The sequence below is a fragment of the Vulpes lagopus genome, chromosome 5 (assembly GCF_018345385.1).
Source record: "Vulpes lagopus strain Blue_001 chromosome 5, ASM1834538v1, whole genome shotgun sequence".
In the NCBI taxonomy this organism is placed as follows: Eukaryota; Metazoa; Chordata; class Mammalia; order Carnivora; family Canidae; genus Vulpes; species Vulpes lagopus.
Window position 1 is genome coordinate 50,363,408 of NC_054828.1, and position 18,028 is coordinate 50,381,435.

The following is an 18,028-nucleotide window of genomic DNA, read 5'->3' on the forward strand; positions in this document are numbered from 1 at the left end:
CTGTCCCTCCCTACAAGAGATGGGATTTCCCCTTGAGAAACGTCAAGGAGAACTGCTTCTTGCCCATATTGTCATTATGGAAGCATCCGTTACAAAGCGTGGAATAACAGTATAAAATCATATTTTCATCTAATATTTAAGGCACACCGGTAATGCTCAAATTTTCTAGTGCATCAGAATCACTGAAAAGAACTTGATAAAAATTCAGATTCCTAAGCTTCATCCCTCACTAGGAGTTTGACTCAGTAGGTCATGAGTGGGGAAATAGAAATTTGCTTTTTTTTTAATTATTTTTTTTTTACACTTTAAAAATTTAAATGCAATTTGCCTACATATAGTATAACTCCCAGTGGTCATCTCATCGTGCGCCCTCCTTAGTGCCGTCACCCAGTTACCCTTCCACAACCCTTTGTTTCCCAGAGTTAGGAGTCTCTCGTAGTTTGCCTCCCTCTCTAATTTTTCCCACTCAGTTCCCCTCCTTTCCCTTATAATCTCTTTCACTATTTCTTATATTCCACGTATGAGTGAAACTGTATGATGAATGTCCTCCGATTGACTTATTTCACTCAGCATAATACCCTCCAGAAATTCGCTTTTTAAAAAAGCGTACATGTGATTCTGATGCAGGTGGTCCATAGACGCGGGGTTGGGGAATAGTTAGCATAATAATTGTGGTTATTAGCCAGGAACTGGTGAATCCAATATCGGCTCAAAGTGGTGGCTGTCGGCGTGCAGTCCCTGAGTCAGCAGGGCAGCATCTGTTGGAATCTTACTAGAAATGTTCACATTTGGGTCTCGACCTCAGACCCAAATCAAAAACTGTGTCTTTTAACAAAACTTCTGGGTGTTACCACTGCATGTGAAAAAATTAAGAACCACTGACTTAAACATCTGGGATGTCTCCTTGAAGGGGAAAAAAAAAACAAAAAACCTTGAGATACCCTTAGTAAAATCTGGTTGGGATGAAAGAAGGGGGACAGTCGCTCCCTGTCGGCTCTAACTCAAGTGAAAGTAGGGCCAAGGTCACGAGCATGGTGTGTGAGGCATTAGGGGAGGCCTGGCCTGGCACCCAGAATGCCCACGGGCGTGTCTGACCATGGTCATCCTCTCACTCTAGAATGGCCTCATCTTTTCCTGAAAGCTGCTTGCTTCCTGGCCACCAGGGCAGATGGGTTCCAGACCAGTTGCTTCTCTGCCAAAGTAGACACTTTGGTGAGCGTCTTCGGGGTGGCCAGGAGTCCCCGACATCTCGTCTTCGGACGCACCCATCTCTAACTCTGGGTGATCAAGTTGGGCACAAGGGTAGTGCCATCATTTTCTGTGCTTTCTCCCTTCTGGGGGAGATTCTATTGAATCTCCAGGAAGGGGTTCTCTTGAGACTGAAAGTGTTCTCAACACCGGGCATGTGGGTTGGGGAGCACCTGAGGAGCTGTTACTATTCCTATCTCCACTCGCCCGTACTTCCGGGTTTCTTTGGTTGGATTCACTCAGACTACCGCTTTCTATGACAACCCTGCGATGACTCCACCGGACAATCCTGGGCTTTGGGGCTATTGGGTAAATTCTCCTGTTGAGCACCTCTTCGTGGTTAGAGACCTCAGAAATGGGTCTTGGCCAGGCAGGAGAACTGGTCAGCCTCCCGGGTTCGGCAGCAAGGGTTGGGATGCTCTTACTGACGTCTTCGGAACCTCAGTCCCGCCTGGGTCTCCTGGCTTTGCTGAGAAAAGTGGGGCTTCTTGGGGGAGACCAGCTGCCAGCGCGGCTCTCAAACATGCTTCCCTCAACAAGAGCACTCACGGAAGCGGAGGGGACCTTCAGGGTTGCTCCAGGCCTGGGGGCAGCTGCTCCTCAGGCTTCTTCTACTCTTGAGGAGAGATCTCAGGCCCTGCAGAGATTTCTGGCCGGCACCCAGGCTTCCTCAAAGGCTGGGGAAAGCATCTGGGAGGCAGCTACTCTTTGGAATCGCTCCACTCCTTGCCCACACTTTCTGACCCCAAGGAAACATCTCGCTTGCCTTTAGCCCCCAACCCCTGCGAGCACTGGAAGGGCCCCCTATAGCAGCAGCTCCTGAGAAACCTTCTCCTCAGGATCAAGGCTCTCTCAGCCTGGAAAGACTTGGTGCTTGACTTCAGGCCTCACGAAGATCTGGGAGGATGAGCTGGGGCAGGACCCACAGACACCTACCCCTCCAGATGCGAGCTCTGTGAGCCTGAGGCCTCATGGACTAGAAACTTCACGAAGGCTGAGAAGGACCCGCTGGAAGGCCGCGTCCCCAGGGCAATACGCCCACCGCCCCAGCACTCTCCAGCCTGAGGAGGCTGCCTGGACCTGGACGTCGTTTGTCCCCAGGGGGGAAGCGGGACATCGTGGAGGCAGAGCACCGCACCACCCGGTAGCAGCACCTGCTGGGAGATGGTCATGGTTGTGCAGCCCCCCAGACACTGATTGCTCAGCTTTTGGCCCCAAGATATTCCCGGCAGCCTCGCAGCCTTTTGCTGCTCATGGGCAAGTAGAAGACTTCACATTCCCGGGGCAGGATGACTGGAAGGTTCAACACCATCATGCACACCTATGCGTCCTTCCGGGGGGGGGGCAGGGGGGGTCTGGGCGGCTGCAGCAGTGAAGGCAACCTCTCTAACCTGGTCTCTACTGGGAGTAGGGGGGCAGCCTCACTCTGTCCCACCCAGGAACATTTCCAACAATCTAATGAGGGGGGATGGCTTTGCCGTCACTCCCTGTTTACTGAGGTCAGTGAACCAGATTTAAACCCTGTTTAATGCTGGATGACTCACTTCCTAAGTCCTCAAATGCTTTTATATGCTACAGGTGCTGTAAGGATCAAGCGCTTGGCATCTGAATGCGTTATTCTTCTACAGAGCACTTCATTCATTTTGCCGACCAGAAGGGACATAAAATTCGCGGCAGAGACTCACCCATCAGTATAAGAATATAAAAAGGCCAGGGGTTTGGGCTTTAGAAGGTGCTAGCAAATACATCCTGTCCTCCGCTGTGCAGAGCTCCAGGTCAAGGGGAAAGGCAGACCCGGGCATCGGATCCAAAACGATGGCAGTCACCTGTCCTTTGTTCAGGATTTCGTGAATTCCATCAGCTAGATCGGCGGCTCTTTGAGATTCTGCTCCTCTCAAAACAGACTTTTGCTTAGCTTCATTTTTCTGGGTAATTGCATCGGTGGCATTGCATTTATTCTCCAAAAACAGGCCGTGTCTGATTCTCATAATCCCAGCCCAGTAAACGGTTTGTACTTGTTATTTCAAACCCATTTTTCCACCAACCTGCCATTGCCAATGCTTTATTCATTAGAGGCTCATTAATTAAGAGGGCGCATTACCTCATCAGGTTTGTCTTTACCATGAATTGGTAAGATACGTCATTGTCACTGATAAACTGGCAAGTAGAGACTTACAAAACCCCTCCAGATCGCAGATCCATGCCCTGCCATTTGCCTTTAAAATTCTCCTTATCCCACGCATAAAGTGACAGCTTCAAAGGCAAGGCTAAACAATTTTGCCGAACTCCCCGGAGCCAACCAAACTCTGACAAGTGACTTGTTTGAAACATATTCCTGCTTCTTTAATAAATGTTACGTTAACTCTTTAGAGTTTAAGATTCTGGTTCAAATCTTCTGGAGGTATTTTTCACCGGTCTGATGAATGTGTGGGCGATTGATGCAGAGGGCTGTGGAAAAAGAAACGGGAAAAAAATAAAAAAATAAAAAAGAAATAAAAAGAAACAGGGGACACAGACACCAAGCTTGTTTTGGCTTTGACAACCCTATTTCTCAACCCTGCACACATTCATCCTGTGACTTCATGGTGTTCGGGGCCTCCCTGCCACTTCCCTTTGGTCCACACGCACCTGCATTTCACGAAACATGTGGTAGGCTCAGCAGGTGAGGCACTGTGCCCCAAAGACGAGCGTCCTGATGACACATGGTAGGATCCAGCCTCTGACTGTTGTACTGGACTCTCCCCTCTAACCCGACCCAGCCAAGACCGGCCTCCCAGGAGTGACGTCCAGATCGTGGGAAATCCCCAGTGCTGCCCATTCTGCATAGTGCTTCGAGAAGTCTGTGACTGGGAAGACTTATATGTTGTCTTTTATGAATAAACAAACAGAAGGGGCCAGTCCCAGATTTGACAGGATGTCAGGCCCTCAGTGGGAAGGATTTATAATGAGCTGCCAGGAAAACGCACCAGGCCGATAGCTTGAGTCTGGTCCTTAGATACACTTGTTTGCTCCCATCTGAAGCAGGTAGTTAGGCCTTTCTGCTCAGCTGACTCAGGAGCATTGGCGTTGCCAGCAAGAGCAGAAGTGGCTTTAAGAAAACTCCCTACCCATCTTTGGTTTGCTACTGAGCCTGAAGTGCAGACAAAAAAAAAGGAGGAGCTGAAGATCAGGAGAGCAATGGAGAAGATCCTGCCCCATTTTGGCCCAGGATGAAAAGTAGATACTTTCTGTGAGAATTGGGAGCCATGTCTCATTCTCTAGCGGTACCACCCTGAGGTGGTGGGGTCTCTAGACCGTCTTCCTTGGGAGGAAATGAAGTGCTTTAGTGAAGGAAATTAGTACTTTGATGAACAGCATGGACTCTGAAGCCAGTATGTCTCAGTTAAAATCCCAACCCACCACTATGGAACTACTACTACTACTATGGGCCTCGTTTTTTTGTGCCTCAGTTTTTTTTCATATAGAAGAAGCACTTTTCTTATCTGTAAAAGAGCAATAATAAAAAACCCAATCTCATAGATACATGCGAGGATTCAATGAATTAATTCATGAAAGATACTTAAAACAACATGTGGCTCACAGTAAGCCCTCTGGAAATAGCTGGTACTATTATTTATGTTCAAAATTAATAGATAGCCCCATGGACAAGTTTGGCATAAAATCAACAGACGCTCTTGCCTTCAAGGGCCAGCATGTGCTTGGGCAGGGAGGATACTGTGGCTACTATGTGGGCTGAAGACAAGACAGCCTTTGTCCCAGTTTCTGGGCCCCACATTAGCTTCTAGGATTCAAGAGATGCAGGGTCCCCCACCTTGCAGAATCCTGAGTTTGAATTTGCTAGTAATCCTGCAGGATGGAACATCGCTACATATGCAGTAATTTAGAGGAAAGAGAAAGAAATGTGACATGTTCTGCACTTTTGAGTTTTACTGCAAATTTCACCCTGATCCACTAATAGTGGGCCATCTTCCTATTCTCTCTTTATACAAAGCAAATTTAAGGTATCACTGAAGACATTTATTTGCAGAGTCAACCTAATTACAGAGAAATCTGACAATCCAGACTAATGCAATCTAGGAGAGAGGCGTCAGTGGGAGAGAGAATTTTTTTTTCCTAGGAAGCAGAGGGACAAGTGGTATGAGATAGGGAACAAGGGTCGTTCACAGTCATGTTAACATGAAGGGACAATTTTTTCAACAAATGGCACTGAGAAAACTAGATATCCACGTGCAAAAAAATGAAGTTAGGCCTTTGTCTCATACCATATACAAAATATTAACCCCAAATGAGTTAAAGATCTAAAGATCCAGAATTATAAAACTCTTAGAAGAAGATAGGAGAAAAACGTCATGGCATTGGGTGTGACAATGATTTTAAAAGCACGAGGAACAAAAGCAAAATTCAACAAATAGAATTACATTAAACTTCAAATTTTCTGTGTATGGAAGGACACCATCAAGAGAGTAAAAAGAGGGATTCCCTGGGTGGCTCAGTGGTTTGGCACCAGCCTTCGGCTCAGGGCGTGACCCCGGGGTCTTGGGATCGAGTCCCACATCGGGCTCCCTGCAGGGAGCCTGCTTCTCCCCCTGCCTGTGTCTCTTCCTTTCTCTGTATCTCTCTGTGTCTCTCAGGAATATATAAATAAAATCTTTTTTTAAAAAAAGAGAGAGAGAGAGAAAAGAGAGTAAAAAGATCACCTATGGACTCAGTGAAAATAGTTGCAAATCCTATGTCCAATCAGGGATTCATATCTAGAAAGAATTTCTACCACTCCACAACGAAATAGCAAATAGCCTGATTAAAATTGAGCAAAAATTTGGATAGACATTTCCCCAAAGAAGACACACAAATGGCCAACAAGTATATGAAATGATGCTCAACATCATTAATCATTTCAACACAATACCACTTCACACCCGTCAGGATGGCTACTCTCCAAAACAGGAACATAAACAACCCGAAAATAAGAATGTTGGTGAAGATGTGGAGACTTTGGAACCCCCGTGCACTTTTGGTGGAAATTAAATTGGTACTGATGCTGTGCAAAGCAGCATGACTGTTCTGCAAAAAATTAAAAATAGCACAATGATATGATTCAGCAATCCCACGTCTGGAAGCAGGGTCTGAAAGAGATACTTGCATAGCTGTGTTCGTGGTAGCATTATTTGCGATATCCTTTGACAGATGATTGGGTAAACAAAATGTGGTAACCACATAACATAGAATATTGGTCAGCCTTAAAAAGGCAGGAAATTTTGTCACGTGCTACCACAGGGATTAACTTTCTGGATGTTAGACTAAGTGAAGTAAGTTAATCACATGAAAAAAAATTGTTTGATTCCTCTTATATAAAGTACTTAGATTGGTAGTTACCAGGCGCTGAGGGAAAGAAGAATTAGGGAGTTGTTTAATGGGTATAGAGTTTCAGATTTGCAAGATGAGAAAGTTCTAGAGATCTGTTGCACAGCAATGTGAATATCCTTACTGCTACTAAACTATACACTTAAAAACAGTTAAGATGGTAAAAATAAAAAACAGCATCAAGAAACAAAACAGGGGAGAGGCCAATTTTAAGTAGTCAAGCCGCCTAAGTTTCTCTAGGAAAGCAAAGTCTCCAGCTGCAGTGATAAGGTCACAGAGGCAGACCCAACACCGGAGCCCAGACGACTGGCTTTCTCTCTGGCTCCTTCTTGATGTCTACGGGGTTTGTGTGACTTGAGTGCAGAGCCTCATTCAGGAAGGTCTGCAGGTTGTGTTCTCCGGGAGCAGACTTGATGATTATGAAGACCGTACAGGAAGTTTAGTAGGGATCAGAACAAATGTGGGATCCGGGGCCTGCTTTCATCTCCTAACTGGTCTTCCTAACTGTACACTATCACGATGGACATAGACTTGTGCCAGGAATTAAACGGCATATTGAATGAGATCTAGACCTGAGGCTTTTCTCACATGGACTGTCGGTTCCTCTGGCCCACAGCGGACGCTTGATAATTATTTGTTAACTGCTCAGTAGAGTCACATGGACAGTGTGACTAAATTGAGAAATCACTAATGTTTGTTACTTGCTAAATTGAGGTAAATACCCTCTAACTAACTGGTTAGTGGATAATTAACAACTCGTTAGTTTGCTTAGAGTGGTGAAACTGGCTCTGTATATATTGCCTGGGCCTTCCTCCTCCTTCCCCTGAGATAGCCTCATTTCCTGATGATATGAATTCAAAGGAGCCCGTGTTTACCTTTACTTCAGGAGTTAAGTTTTGCTCAAGAATTAAAAGGGAGATTTCAGAGGTTTACTCAGACCACGACTGAAGCCATAAACTTAAAGGTATATAGCTTCATGGGCTACGGGTTTCATAATAGAAAGAAGTAGGTATTATATATAATTTTTCATTATTAATTAATATAACAAAGTCCAATGTAGATGTTAGGAAGTATCTTAAGTAAGTTATAATTTTCATCTCCCTAATAGCACTTCACATGCGTAGGCATACTGCGGGCTTTGACATTTGGAGTTATGAGTACTGATGTTTTTCTTTTACTTTCAAGGAAATGGAAAGAAGATACTTCTAGAACTACCAACATGTGACTATTTTTCATTCTTAAGGATAATCCAAAGAAAAATCCTCTTTATTGAATTACACAATGAAAATATTCTCAAAATTACCTCCATCACCTCTAAATAGTCTTTGGGGCATCCGATTATTGAGTTTAGGTAAGTTTATCGGGCTCTTCTACTTCATTTTAAATATTCCACCTCTATTTAGTTACGAAATCTAACAAAGCTAAGTGTGAATCCTGAAGGCACCGCAGGGAGCTATATGATCTGGGGAGGGTTATCTGACCCTCCCACTCTTCTATAACATGGAGCTATTGATCACGTCATAAGGGTGTGTAGAGGATATAAGTTGCTTAGTATAGTGCCTAGCACAGAGTAAGCTTTAGATTAATATTAATTATTATTAGTAACGGTAGCATCCTTATTACTACTAAGGAAAGGAATGGGACTACGTACTCCCTTTCAGTTTTAAAATGCTAGGAATTTATGTTCCAGACTAAATCGATTTAAGATTTGAGAAAATTCCAACAAGGTCACCTGTTGGGGAGAATTAGTCACCTCCAAGTATATTTAACTTAGAAAAATTCTCTATCATTGACTTTCAGAAAAGGAAGCTCTCCAGCCATTGTTCAAAACCAGTTTCAAAGAATACCACTCAATGCCACAACACCAACACGTATCCCATTAAAAAGAAATAGGGTCGGGGATCCCTGGGTGGTGCAGCGGTTTGGCGCCTGCCTTTGGCCCAGGGCGCGATCCTGGAGACCGGGGATCGAATCCCACATCGGGCTCCCGGTGCATGGAGCCTGCTTCTCCCTCTGCCTATGTCTCTGCCTCTCTCTCTCTGTGATTATCATAAAAAAAATTTAAAAAAATGTTTAAAAAAAAAAAAGAAATAGGGTCGCCTTATTTAAAATTGTCCTTAAGCATATAGTCATGTTTTTAAAAATCAATCCTATTTCCAAAGTCATGCTTTTTTACTTTTGAGGTTTCAGTTGGACCCCAAGACATTGGCCATCATCTTGTATACCCTTTACTAACGTCTCTCTAGAACTCTTGACTTCCCTCCAGTACCCATAGGAGCCCAGCTGGGAGAATGAACACGGAGCATTCTAGTGAAAGGGAATACACGAAGGGAAAACATACACACACTCACACACCGGTATGTGCGTGTCTGTGTGTGCAAGCGTACACACACGTGCGTGCACACAGACACATTTTTGGAAGCTGAAATCTCACCCGAAAAGGCCTCTGATTTTTCTTGCACCACGATGAGGCCAACCCCAGTCTAGGTTTCCTGATGTCCATGTGCAATGCTACTGAGCTTACAACGTGCTTTAAGTCTCTAACAAAAGTCTTGGCAACTTGCTTCCGGAGTTTCTCAAAGCCACAGCAGTTCTTTCTTGCTTTTAATGAAATTCCTTTCTATTTCTCCAGGTATGACTCCCCTTGGACCAGCAGGGCATATTTTCTCCTTGAGTTAGGACAGCTTATGACAAATAATGATGAGGAATCAATAGACAGGAGGGAAATATTGGGTGAGAGGCTGAATGAATCTCTGAGATAAATTATTGACCATAGGCATGGCCAGTTCTCCTTTCACTTATATGTTCGTATTCCATCTCACTAACAACCTGAAAGAAAATCAAATATTTTGTTTGGGGGCTTCACTAATATCAGCAACTTTTACTATCTTAATGGCATTTTTATTGATCTCAGCTTTAATGGGAGCTGTATATATTTGATGTTGGTCATTTAAAGTAGAGGTGAGTAATAGACTTCCCCACTGAGGATCATAAAGCAGCTCCTTGTCTGGCAAGCACGGGAAGCAAATAGAAGACAGCATTTAATCTACTGTTCTACTGCAGTTATCAGGGACTGAGATGAAAAAAAAAATTAAAATGTAAAGGTTGGAGCTTCCCCACCCCTTTGTTTCCTCCTCCCTGTTCCCTACCCCCCTTCACCCCTCCCCGTGCTGACTCCTGGGCACACTGGTCATCAGCAGACTAACAACAAAAGGCCATTGGCGCAATGACCTTGGCTGTGGCATCACGCACTGGAGGAAAGAAATGAAGCCATTAGACTGAGGCAGGAGAACAGGTTATAAATCAAGCCATTTCCAATAAGCTGCCGTAATGGCCATCCATCATTGCCAGCACGGCACACAGCAGACCATGGAGACACTAGAGCTGCTAAAGCTGAGACATAAACAATAATAATCCGGGCTTGATGTTTCAGCCCTTCAGGAAATTTAGGGACATTTGCTTTTCTTTTGTTTGTCAGAGGTGATATTTAAAGCATAAGATGTAATAAATAGAGGATAGGTGACACATTGGTACAGTTTACAAGCATTGCATTCTGGGTGTGATTAAAGGAAGAATAAAAAGTTGAATTCTAAAAATAGCCACTGCTTCTGGAAGAAAAGAGCAGACTCCGAAACAAATAAACAAAACATCACAATCTTCGTGGGATAGTGGCTAGACGTTTTTAGAATAGGTTGATAGGTCACTGCTTTGAGAGTTATAGCAGTTTATGTTATTGGCATAAAACACAACAGTACTAGATCACGGTTTTGCCTGCATGAGGAAAAAAGAGAGTTGAACGGGAATCACGTTTGTATTTGGAACCAGGTTACAAGTGGTTAATTGGGATTAGGCATGCAGAAGTCGTGCTTTTTAATAATATCGGATTGCTCACTTCCAGGGACAGTCCACTATGGCATATGACCTTATGGCAAATATTTCAAAACAATGTTGTCAACATTTTAAGTGCACTCAAGATTGTGTACTGTGGCTTTGGGGGGGTGGAAAATGCCAGGCAAAGAACTAGCTGTTCTAGTATGTCTGAGTTGTTCTGAAGGTCTTCAAAATGATTTCCTCAGGTTATTAGGATTTTATTTCAAAGCAGTGCCCATCAGATATCGCCATCCAGCATGTCTTTCCAGGTTTCTCATTTCTAATCCACAATGCTTTCCCATCTCTATTTTGATTTGATTACGCAAAATATCTAGTCCATATTTTTTATGTTATGTGATATTCCCCACTACAAATAATAATGCCTGTTTTCAAAAAATAAATTTCAGATCATTAAAAGCAGCTAAAGGGGTTGGATGGTCTTAAAATTCATAAGATGACCCTTACGGATTACGATGCTATTTCAAACTACTTGGTAATGTATTAGAGTGAACTTGTCTCATACCAAAAGCCAAGAGCAATTAAATTAAGCATAACTGAGAGACATGTTGTGACAACAACAGAATGTTCCAAAGAGCACTTCTTGGAAATATATGGGGGAACTGCAACTTTCCTATCAAATCGCTCACTGTACTTTTAAAGCTCCAAATGTATGCAAGTCTTACAGGGTGTTTTTGCAATAGCTATAATGCAAATACACGAATAAAGCAAAATGAAGTCCAATCAAATAGTGCGGTAATTGAAGTGAAAACACATGATGTATGGAAATTACAATGCATTTCAATAGAAATAAATCAGCTCCAGCCAGTTAAGAGGATTCAGTCTCATTTACTTTGTTTTCATCCTAAACTTACGAGCCATAAAAAAGGGAAAATGTTCACCTAGATTCGTACACTTTGGTGAGCCACTGGTATCAGAATAGAATGTTTTAATTATATTTTCAGAACTGAGTAGGGTAAGGTGATGTACTCTACAACAGATCAATGCAGGCAATCACCATTTTTCTTTCTGGTTGAAAAATAGGACTGCCAATTGCATGTTTGGGAACTGATTAAAATAGCTGAAGAAGCTGAAGATGCTTAATCAGATCCATTTAAACACGTAACATATCTTGATTCCAACTATGCCTGGGACATTTGTCCGGGATGAGTCCATCTTTCCTGACAATTTTTTTTTTAAACCGATTTTTCTTAGAAGAAAAGATGCCTTTTGACTTCCCTGCCATGAAGGTACAATCTGTCCAACTGTTAGAAAGGGGAACTGGAAATGACTTTTTTCCTCTTGTTTTTGTGCCATCCTATCAAATTTGCCCTCTCAGCTCAATGGGGAAGTCTAACTCGGTTTGTCCCAGACTTCTCAAGAAAGTTGGCATAAATTTTTAATGGTTTGTCTAAATATTCCTATAATTAAGCATCTGAGGATGTTTTAATACAAACGTAATAGATTTGTTTTCTCATGAGCTGCTATTTAAATAGTCATTTATAATAAATATTTATAAGTGTTTATAAATAAAATATTAATTGCCTGAAATGACATTTTAATGTGGTGCTAACCATCGGTGAAATGCTGCATAGCACAAGACTGCCTTACAAAATGCTTTGGAGGGTCTGATTCCTCATTGGTTCCACCAAAGTGGTCTACGGGATAGGTGCGGCTGTGGGGGTGTTTCTTGGGCTACTCTTGGACAGAAGCAAAGATCCTCCAGATATTAGGATTGCTAGAAGTGCCAAGCCATGAACAACTCAACGATCTCTTTCCTTTTTTTTTTTTTTTCCTGCATAGACACTCCACTAGAAATGGGAAGATCTAGGCTATTACTAATGCTTTGTATGATGGAAGATCCCATTGCCCCCTCTCAGACACTTGTTCCGAGGACTGCAGTCTCCCTTTTTCGCTGGCTCTCTGGATGTGAGACCTTTCATAAGTAAAAGCACAAAGGCTTGACTGATATCCAGGCTGCTTACAGCTTGTGCAACTAGGTGTCCTATGCCAAGGCCAGATTGGATTACAAAACGGTAGATAAGGAGACAGGAAGAAAGGACTGCAAATAGCCTCTACTAAGCTGTGTTCTGGATAAGAAAGAAAAAAGGACTAATGATAGCCTGGTAGCCTGTTGAAATTTCTTTTTAGACTGAGTATCTGTCTATTACCTATTCAGAAGCAAATGGAACCTCTACGGGCCTCAAAATCTCCATCTGTGAACTATGAAAATAAATGTATGCTACTTACATATTTTTTTAGGGACACTAATGATAGCAACAGTTTATTTTTATTTATTCATTAATTGATTCAATTCATAAACTTCCACCATCTGCTACAAAGATTCAATTAACTAATTGTTATATCCCAGTTTGCAAGTATAATATATTCTGGAAGTGCTAAAATGGTGGAGGCAGCAGGGTGCACGAGCAAGGTTGGATTTTTTTTTTTTTTCTTGGAAGAGTCTGTCTCACTTTGGCCTCGCACTTATCTCCAAGAAAATCTGAATTTTGTGTATCTTCTTTGAATCTTTGTTAAGTAAAAGGAAGTGTACCCAGTGGGCAATGACAGACTTTGATTATTGGCTTAGCTGTAATATGTGCCATCTGCTGTCTTGAATGAATTTTCTAGTATCTTTGAGCCTCAATTTCTGCATTTAATAAACTGAAGAAGTGGGATTAGGTGCTGATACTGGTAAGAATATTAATGCCTTACAGTTATTTAATTGTTTGTTATTTAAAAACTCTCTGTGGTTACGATATCTAATTTGATTATTTTAATCTGGTTATTCTAAAAGCCATCTAAAAAGAATGGAATGAAGGCAGGTCTTATGAACCCCAATGTGACAAACGATGAGGCTGAGAAGCGTCAGGATGTTGCAGTGCGATACCACTAGTAGGGGACAGCCAAGGACTGAAATCTGAGCACTCGTCCTTTTTTTCTTTTTTTAACTTTTAAGTAATATTGTTTTTCTAATTATAAAGCAGATTCCAAAGGCACGTTTTGTAAGTAGGAGGTCTCCAAAAGCTCCTTCACTCAAAACTTCTATATTTCCGTCATTCCTACCTGATCCGTTTGTCCTTTGACCACGTTTCGGTAGAGTCCTCTGAAAGGCTTTCTTGTTTCTGTGGGTCTTTGGGAGTTTTCTCTTTTCCCCTCTACCCAAGGCAGCATCCGTCGTCAAAGATGCAGTTCGGTTGAAAATACGAGCCCCTGAGAAAGACAACGCAGGAAAGGTAGAGCTGCACCGTGTTAATTTGACATTAGTGATGTTATAGTTGAGAATGCTGGCATTACGAGGACTTGAAAATGTTTTTGGCTGCTGCTAAACCTTATTATTTACAATTCATTTCTTGTGAGTCGCATCCCAGTATTCAACGTGCAATCTGCCAATTGCATTGTATCAAGTTTCATAAAAGAAGGCAGTAAACATAGAGATACCTGTTGCACGGTCCCCTGGAAACCAATCCTCTGTGTAGTGCTCTATGAAATTCTGTTTTGATTAGGTTGTTACATCTGGGACAGAACTGCAAATAGTGTTTGGCGGAGGAAAAATGTGGGCCTGTATAATGCTGAGATTAAAGTCTGTCCAATAATACACGCATGTCAGCCGGGACAGGTGCCGTATTTATAGCAGAAAGGCCACTGAGTAAGGATTCATCACGCAGGTTCCAGGGAGGTAGTGTCAATTACTTTGGGACCTTTCTGATAACACTGGATGGACCACTGAGAAAGCGCCATATTTAATCTATTTCCTGTTTAAGTGGACAAAGAACTAGTAAATACAACAGGAAATAATGCCATTTGGGCAGAAGGCAGAGAGGAGGGAAATGGGCAAAAAAAATGACTTCATGCTGCAGAACCTCTATTCTTCTAATTTTTATGATGCTATGATGTAAGGGTCTAATTAATAGTGTGACTTCTGGGAGTATTTCATGCTCTGCCTTACGTAACTCTTTCAGATGGCAGATTATATGGTTTAAGCTGCCATGAAAAAGGAGAAGGTAAGAAGTAAGGGAGTGAAAGTAAAAGGTTCTTGAATTCATGGGTTACAACAGGGACACATCCCCGGTTGTGGGTCAAGTTCTGATGTCGTATGTATCTGTGACCTTACAGCAGAAGGACTTCCCAATTAATTAGTTTCTTGGTCAAGCGCTGGGTGGTCATGTGGGTACGAGAGAAAAGAGAATGAAAAGCCATGTGCAAAATAATCACATACTAAGAAGAGATTCACTAAATTTGGTACCCATATACCATGCATGAGGCTCTTTGTAACAGGTCGGATTATCTCTCGGATTTACAGATCTAATAAGCATAAGTGACAGATCCTGCATATGACCACAGGTGGGAACAGCTGGTGGGAACTTGCCAAGAGCAACACATTTAACCAGCTGCCAGCGAAGCTTGCCAAAGCAGGGTCACCATGGAGCAGCTGGTCTTGTGGATATAAAGCTAAAAATCTGTCACTAGTACTTCCCGATTGTCACCTGCTAACTAATGTTCCAGTAGGGTCCTAACTTAATAGGAGGGAGTGGGGCAAGAAAGTTCAGACATCATTCCTGGGCATTACGATGTCCAGGAAGTGTCTTTGGCCACCAAGAGGACTGTTACTCTGACACTGGAGATACACCTGCGCGGTGACCACTCTCAGCATCAATCTGATTTTCTTAGCTGTTGTCTCATTTACACGGATGTAACCATCCAATTACTAGAGAAACTCCACAAGTCGTGCTCTTATCAAACAAGAGAATTCTGGAGACCTCCAAAGTGATGACTTGCCTTTGTGGACCATAATTTTGGCTTTTTGAAAAGAGTTGGACTTCCCAGGTTTAAATAATTAGCTTAAACTTGAACGTTATATGGCATAAGATCTGGGGCACCTGCGTGGCTCAGTCGGTTAAGTGTCTGCCTTCAGTTTAGATCATGATCTCAGGGTCCTAGGATCAAACCCTATGTCGTGCTCTTTGCTCAATGGGGAGTCTGCTTCTCCCTTTCTCTCCCCCACCAATTGTGCTCTCTCTCACTCACTCCCTCTCTTGAATAAAAAAATTATATATATATATATATTTCATGAGAGACACACACACGCACACACACACACACACACAGAGGCAGAGACATAGGCAGAGGGAGAAGCAGGCTCCATGCAGGGAGCCCGATGCGGGACTCCATCCCAGGTCTCCAGGATAACGCCCTGGGCTGAAGGTGGCGCTAAACTGGTGAGCCACTGGAGATACCCAATAAAATATATATTTTTTTAAAATATAGCATAATATCCATGTTTATTGCAGGAAAACAGAAAATTATGTAGCACACACAATATATGTCTCATATCTCATCCTCCTTATCACTTCCTCCTGCTTTTGGCTTTCTCTCCTACGATTTTATACTATAGTTAATCCAGCCCATTTGACCTAACTGATGACTAAAACAGGACACAGAATTTGTGCAGTATAATTAACAAGATATTTTGCTTTCTATTAATAACCAATACACGTCACGAAGCACATCATATAATGAACCCCTTGTTTATTTTTAAGATGGAGCTTCCCTTTACTTCACAGGAATTCACTCAAACCATTCTAATCTGAACTCTTCTATAAGCAGCTGCTTTGATAGAATATAACACAAGAACAAAGGACTGATAAGCTCTCTATGCCAACTGTATTTAAAATACAACCCTGGTTTGATTCCCAGCATGAACACATCTTGGATGCCGTGAAGCCGTTGCATCAGAAGATTTTACAATACCGACCTAGCAAGAATACTAATAAATTGCTGTGCTTATTTTTAGGTTGTACAACTCTATCTGTTTTGCATATTCTATTCCCTTTGCTTGGATTACAGAATGAATTTTCTGTACCAAAGATCAGATATCCAAGAAAACTTCCTTCTCTGCCGTTCCTCCATACATCAGGCCAGAGTCACCCAGGATTCCTCCAACACTGTGGCAGATGCTAATAGCTGTCCCTTACTATACATGCTTCCCTCTCTCTTTTCCTTAACAAAATCCTTTGAGTTTTAGCGTGGAGGCCCAGCCAGAAACTACATTTCCCAGGCTTCCTTGAAATTTGGTGTTACTAAGTTCAGCAAATGGGATGTGAGTGGAAGTCATATGTACAACCTCTCGGTCGTGTTATGTAAAGAGGAAATTGCTTATGTTCCACTTCTGCTCTTTTCCTATGGCCTGGAACATAGCTCTCGTGTTGGTGATTGCTGGCAAATGGCAAACAAAGAAAAAAGGAATCTGAAACTCTGCTGACCTCATGGAGCGGAGCCGTCAAATGGCTCCAGACTGCCCGCCTACATCTGAACAGAGAAATAAATACACAGCTATCTTGTTCGAATCACTCTATATATCAGTCCCTTTTATTACAATGGCTTAGCTTTATACCCTAACTAATATAGACCTTCCTCTCTCCGGGCTCCATATCTTTGTTTCTACCATTCTCTCTTCCTGGAATGTCTTAACTACCTGATGACCATCTACTTACATTTGTAGACACAGAACATACGATTTTCCCACTGACTTCCCTATGTGAGCACAAAAGTTTTCACAGCTTCATCTGTTCTCTTATAAAGCTCACATTACAGTGGATCATGTCTTTCCCGTTGGGCTGTTGAGTTTCTCAAGACGAACAGCCGTGTCCTTCTGCACCAGAACCTGGCCCTCAACAAATATTGGCCGAAAGAATAACTACCGTAACAAGAAGGGGGAGGAGAAGGAGGACGAGGAGGAGGAGGACGGCGAGGAGAAGGAGCAGGAGGAGTTATTCCTGTAGTCACATTTTAAGATGTAGATTTCCATGTAGATGTTATATGCTGCTCTCAAATAACTTTAGAAGTCAACATGTTTACCACTTCTGTCAACATGTATATACCACATATATACAAAGAAAATGAAATCGATGTGTTGAAGAAGTACCTACATTCCCAAATTCATTGCAGCATTATTCACAATAGCCAAGATACGGAAACAACCTAAGTATCCATCGGCAGATGAATAAAGAAATTGTGAGGTGTGTGTGTGTGTGTGTGTGTGTGTAATGGAATATTATCCAGCCTTAAAAAAGAAGGAAATCCTGTCATTTTCAACAATATGGATGAAACTGGAAGACATTATGCTAAGTGAGCTAGACAAATAAAGACACATACTGTATGATGTCACTTATACAATCTTAAAAATAGTTGAATTCATAGAAGCAGAGAGCTAATAATGCACAGCATTGTAATTATAGTTAATAATGCTGTATTGTATACTTGAAATTTGTTCAGAGAGTAGATCTTAACTGTTCTTACTAAAAGAATGGTGACTAGGAGGTGATAAGTTAATTACTTTGATTGTGGTAATCATGTCGTTATGCATGTAAAGCAACGATCACATTGCACACCTTAAATACACGTAATTCTAATTTGTCAATTACACCGCAGTAAAGCTGGGGCAAAGTCAATGCACCAACCATCTAGAATACTTCAGGAAAGTTCTATAACTTTTAACACTAATTTGTAAAATGACACAGTTGGTTTACATTAGGGACTACAGACTGGACGC

General features: G+C 42.3%; 2 long non-coding RNA genes across 7 annotated transcripts in view; one reads left to right on the forward strand and one right to left on the reverse strand.

Annotated features, from left to right (window-relative positions):
• Positions 1-2,063: 2,063 nt before the first annotated feature.
• Positions 2,064-18,028, reverse strand: part of LOC121491448 — a 178,579-nt gene continuing 162,614 nt past the window's right edge. For all 6 annotated transcript variants that reach the window (XR_005987984.1, XR_005987981.1, XR_005987979.1 and 3 more), the window contains 2 exons: positions 13,543-13,689; positions 2,064-3,696 (listed from right to left, as the gene is read on the reverse strand). This is a non-coding gene — a long non-coding RNA (uncharacterized LOC121491448). The remainder of the gene's footprint in view (positions 3,697-13,542; positions 13,690-18,028) is intronic.
• LOC121491450 lies at positions 7,050-17,023 on the forward strand. The gene is made up of 3 exons (XR_005987986.1): positions 7,050-7,573; positions 7,795-7,960; positions 16,675-17,023. It is a non-coding gene; the product is annotated as an uncharacterized LOC121491450 (long non-coding RNA).